This window comes from Benincasa hispida, chromosome 4 (assembly GCF_009727055.1).
Source record: "Benincasa hispida cultivar B227 chromosome 4, ASM972705v1, whole genome shotgun sequence".
NCBI lineage: Eukaryota > Viridiplantae > Streptophyta > Magnoliopsida > Cucurbitales > Cucurbitaceae > Benincasa > Benincasa hispida.
The window spans coordinates 50,433,952-50,440,201 of record NC_052352.1 but is presented as its reverse complement, the minus strand read 5'-3'; positions in this window follow the sequence as shown (position 1 = coordinate 50,440,201).

The window sequence follows — 6,250 nt, the reverse complement described above, 5'->3', positions numbered from 1 at the left end:
AGATTTCCAACCTTTACTTTTTCTCTCTATAATATTTCTGAGGGAAGGTTTTTATCAATTTCATTTCTGGGGAACAATCGACATATACGATTTAACACTGAGGTCGCGTCAAATTTTGCTTTTAAAGTGGTGGATCTTCCACAACACAAAAACGATTGACGTTTGGTTCATCAATTTGAAAGAAAAATTATCATTCTTTTCTACTCCAAATGTCGATCAAACATGCTTCCACTAGCAAGATCTTTTTATATTCTATAATTTCTCACCTCTATTGTGGCTGCCACAGGAAACAACACCACCAAATCGGTTCTCGTTGAACTTCAAGGCATCGTTAAGGAGGTTGTGCCTGAAATCTCCCCCAGTGAAATTAAGAAAAGTGGATAGAAAGAACAATGTATTGAGTCTTCCCACACTAAGAACAAAAGCTTGCTAGGTGAAGGGGAAATTGCTATGTTTTCAAAGGAAAGATTGATGAAAACACATGGGCTGCTGTAAGGATGGGATTCATGGGCTTATTTTTTGGTACAAACATCGATGTAGGGAACAATACTAATTTATTCATGTCCTCACAATTTGAGATGAAAGATTTAGGTGAGGCTAATGTGATACTTGATGTTAAATAAGGAAAGCTAGAAATGGATTTTCTTTATGTCAATCACACATTGAAAACCGCTAAAGAGATTTTATTGCTTTAATGATGCTCTTGTAAGAATACTAAAAAGTTTGCGAATTATCAAGTTATAAGCGAGTAACTAGGGCGATAGGTGCTATCAAGGAGAGGGTTCCTATCGTCTTTGTTGAGATTGATGCCCTAAATCTCGTGATCTTGTAGTTTGTAAACTGTATTTGTACAAACATCTTCTTTGTCTATAAAATAAGCGTTATTTATTTGATATTTAGTTGTATTAACCCAAAAACCAATAAACTAAGATCCAAAGTTATTAGATGAAGCTTAAACATGTATATGGAGACATACAGATGGATCATGTTTAAATGATAACCTGAATGATCTGTAGTAGATGGATAAGGTTGGGTACCTTATCCTGGTGACATTACGGATACAAACTATTTTGTAATTGTTACAATCATTGTAAAATGATACAAATTATCTGATCCTGATCATTCATATGGCGACATGTGAGCAAAAGTATCCTATACAAAGAGTTTGTATAAAAGATCGAACTACAAAATGAATAGCCTCTATTTATAACACTATTGTTAGAAGAGACTTACATTTCACCAGGATGACCTGTCACACCCCCTCCCAGTTTACCCTCTTAACCTAGAAAGAAATGTGAATGCAACAGTTACCAACCTTTATGTGGCACTTACTGCCTAGCTGACCTGTTTAGGAACCCTGAACTTTACAAATGTTAATTAAAAAACTAACTCAACTTCGAACTTTAAGACAATCTTAGGGTACCATTCACAGTAATTTACAATATATACATATAGAAGCAAGGTTTAGTAGGTCCTACAGATTCAGAACGAGTCCCTAATATGCAACACATGTGTACAAATATTTACAAAGTAACCACCTAAGTTTCCTTAAATTAATATTTAAGTGGCAGAGCAGCAACACAATTATCTTCTGGGGAGATGATCTCTACCTGGAAAAGAAAACATTTAAAAAACGGGGTGAGCTACTAGCCCAATGAGTGACTTTAATTAAAACATAAATCACATGCTTGAACTAGAAACTGGTAGTTAAAAACTAAAACTGAAAACTGGTCAAGCAAACATTCGTGCATAACTTTAAATACATAATATTTCTGGAACATAGCTGGTCTATTCCTCAGTTGAGAAAGAACCCTTTTATTCGATTCTTAACCGTAAACATGACCTTTACATAAAACCTTTTAAAAACATATCATACCTGAAAACATAACTGAACTAATACTAGGTCGAGAGAGGGAACCCTTTTGTCCAACTCTCATTATAACCTAGGCTAAGGTGTGGACCTTTTTGCATCACCTTATCATCGATCTTCATGTGAGGGAGAGACCCTTTTGCTCAACCCTCCATGCTGACCTTCTTTTGAGGGAGAGGCCCTTTTACTCAACTTTCTATCTTAAATCTTTATACTCAACATACGTGCACGTATAGCTAACTTGGATCCTGACATCAAGGATCACAACTAAAATTAAGCTCAAATACCTTCTCCTAGTACTTCAGTTGTGAGCTGCTCATACATTTATGAGAAAATAGTATCATCGAAATGCTTACTGAAAACATGGTGTCATAGATATAGCATTCATGAGAACTTTGTTCCTAACGCATGCTAATAAACATTAAAAGCTCTTTATCTAAGTTCATACTTTATATTTTTATAACCTAGCATGTGTCGAGCTCTTCATAACTTTTAAGTAAATAATTCTATTAACAAGCTTATTGAAATCATGTATCATAGCACATAACAACTAACGCATACCTCATATCACCTAGTACATCACTACTTTAAACATATGTTAGAAATTCTCTTTTTAAAACTAGCATGCATTGGCATTAATTTTAAACTTGGTTTGCTTGGAAAACTTGCTTTCGAATAAGCTAGCATGAGAATAAACTTTAGGATATTTGTAATACATAGTAGAATAAGAGAAAAAATCTAAAAATATATTGCATCTTTAAAATATTTGCAAATATGGATGAGTTGACTAGTCAATCTTTGAATTTTTTTTTAATTTCCAATTTTGTCCTCCCTTATCTTATCTTAGTGTACACCTTTTTTTTTTTAATCTTTTTTCTTTCTTTTCTTCAATTTTTGCTTCTTCCCTCCCTTATTTCATTTTTTCATTTTCTTTTCTTTCTCAATTTTTGCTTCTTTCATTTTTATTTTATTTTATTCTTTCCTTTAACCGATTTTTGCTTCTTTCCTTTATTTTTTATTTTCTTTCATTTCCTTTTTTTTCTTTTCTTTTTTTTCCTTTTTCTTTTTTTCAATTTGCTTTCTTTTCTTCAGTTTTTGCTTCTTCTATTTCTCTTATTTTTAAAATTTTTCTTTCTTTTATTTGAATTTTTTCTTCTTCCCCCTTTTTTTTCACAAGAATTATGAGGTTGAGTTTCGTACCCAAGACTTGAAAGTACTCAATTCATACTTAACACCAATAAGGAAATCATTAAGTTTGATTATTATAACAAATAATAAATATAAATAGCAAATGAAAGTTTATCAGTGATAGCCACTAATATTTCCTATCACTGATAACTTAATCTTTGATTATATTTTCATAGTTAATAGCCACTTATAGAAATCTATCATTGATAGCCAACTTAGTGAGTTTAATTAATAAAATTGAATCTCGAACTAAAATGTAAGTGGATGTCCAGAAGTTATCACTAATAGCATGTTTATCAGTGATAGAAGCTATCATCGAAAAGAAAAGAGACTTATAAATATTTGGGAAGGACAAGAAAAGGGCAAAAAGGTGTTCACTGGCTATGATTGATAGAAGCTACTATTGATAGCATGTTACTAGTGATAGAAGCTAATACTAATAGCATGTTATCGATGATAGAAGCTACTTGATAGTATGTTATCGTTGATGGAAACTACCGCTGATAGCATATTATCGGTGATAGAGAACTATCACTGATAGCATGATATCAGTGAGATCATTGATAGCATCTTATCAATGATGTTATCGGTGAAAGAAGTTATCACTATAACTACAATATGAGTGATGCTAGTGATATCAGTGATAGAACTTAGGTGATATCTATATATCGAGTTTATTTCAAAGGTGATAACTAGTTATAGAAGTCTATCATTGATAGCCTTAAGTGTTAATATTTCAAGGTTGATTCTAATTGATGAAAGTCTATTATTGATAGCGACTGATAGCTGCTATCAGTGATAGTCATGATAAAAGATTATTAGTGATAGCTACTGTGGTAATCAAAGTTGTTTGTCTTCTTTCAAAGTTGATCACTATTTATAAATCTATCATTGATAGCCACTGGTAGCCACTGATAGCCTTAAGTATTGATATTTTAAGGTTGATTCCAATTGATGAAAGTGAAACAATGATAGCTACTAATAATTGATAACAAATTAAAAGCTAATATTTCAATATTATATTGATTTTTCTCAAATTGAAAGCTATTGCTGATAGCAACTATCATCGATAGCAATTGATAAAAGCTATTAGTGATAGCAGCTGATAGCAGCTATCAATTACTATCTATGATAGTTGCTATCAGCAGCTAATAGCAGCTATTAGTGGCTATCACTAATAGCTGCTATCAGTGATAGTTTTTAAATTAAGAAAAATGGGAAGAAGCAAGCAAAATGGTGGTTAGGCATGGGTTTTTTTAGTCTTTTACTATTTTTTTTTATCTATATATGCAATTATTTTATCCTTGTATTACATATTCTATTATTTTGGGGTTGAATTCTATTTATGCAACTAGCCCTAAACTTTAATTAAAACATTCAAACATTTATAAAACGTTTATAGTCACTCACAGCCTTGGTCAATTCTCCTAGGGTTGATAAGATTCTCCTATTGGTGTCACCCTGTGACCACAAAAACATAGTTTAGCTACTACCTATGGTCTCCCTTTCGAGACTAACTTTCATACTTAAACTCATAATCGTCCTCACATAATGACCTTACCTTCCAATGCCAACCCTCCTGGGCATTGAACACTTAGAATAACTTTAGAAGTCAGGCTTGGCTAGGCGGCTAATAAATTAAAAATCGTTAAAATAATTATAATTGATTAAGTTTCACTAATTTTATCACTTTTAAAATTAATTTTAAAATTTAACTTCATAATTATTTTTAATTAACTAATAAAAATTGACGTTAATGATTGAAAGTGAGTATTTAATGAAATATTGAGATTAAAAATGTAAAATCTTGAAATCTAGGGACCAAATTGAAACAAAACTCAAATCTCAAAGGTAAAATTGTAATATTTTAAAACTTAGGGACTAAACTAAAACAAAACTCAAGTCTTAAGGACTAAATGTATAACATTTTAAAACCTAAGGACCAAATAGAAACTATAGTCAAAACCTAGGGACCAAAAAAGTATTATTCCTATATATATATATTAGCTTCTTACATTTCAAAGACTCAAATGATTCATATACTTACACTAAATCTTAAATTTTAGTATATTTATATTTAATAATTCTTAAGTTAATTCAAAGTTAATTTTTATTAAAATTGGTTAAATAATTATAATAATTTTCATGGAAGAAAAAAAAAGACCATATGGATATTTTGCTGTACAAATTTATAAATAATATTAATAGAGACTTTTTCTTTTCTTCTCTTTTCTTTTTTTAATAAAAAAAAAAAACACTAAACTAACTACATGGATTGTTTTATGATAGATTATAAATACATGTATTAAAATGAATGAAATTCAAAGTAGTTTTTTAACTTTTATCAGAAAATTCCACCCTTTAAATCCTTTTGAGTAGCATTTTTTTAAGATTGTTTTTTTTTTTAATTTTTTTACCAGGGATTGAAAATCTCAATTATTTATGACATGTTTCTTCCAATCCATTGAATTTATTTCCCTTTTCCTTTAGGTGAGAGATTAATGTTATCCATTTTTCTTTAAACGTATAGCCTAGGCGTTCTTTCAGTCACACTTCAATGCACGAACTGCTACTGTGTTTCCAAGTCTTCAGTAAATGCCCACACACCCTATCACATGGCCCAATGCATAGGCTAGCCCTCGCGCCAATCGCCTAACCTATACACCCAACTTGATGCACATCAACGCATACACCTTCTTTTTGTTGGAAGGTATCAATGTGCAGTGGAAAAAACCAGGATCCATAAGTACTCTAATTCATTAATTTTGGTTGAAAAGAAAACATGCTTCAACAGAAAAACATGGGTTTCATGACATAAACATGCTTCAACAGAAAAACATGGGTTTCATGACATACTTTTGAAGAACTTCCTTTAACCTTCGATTCAGCTGCAAATCTCCATAGGATCTTGTTGTAGACCACCCCAAGATCTTTCCTACTATTCTTTTGGAGCTAAAGATTGAGTAGTGAGACTCAAAATAAGCTAGAATTAAAGGAATTTGGAGAAGCTCACGGAAACAACCATGGAGAAGAACACCCTCTTCTCTCAACTTTTTTCAGAATTTTGTTCGGTTGCTCTCTTCTAAAACACTCCAAAATCTTCTATATATTGCAGACATTCATGCAAAGAAGCTTGTTGCATGAGATGCACCTCATGCTTGGAGTTAATGAAGAGTTTAAAGTGGGTTGTTG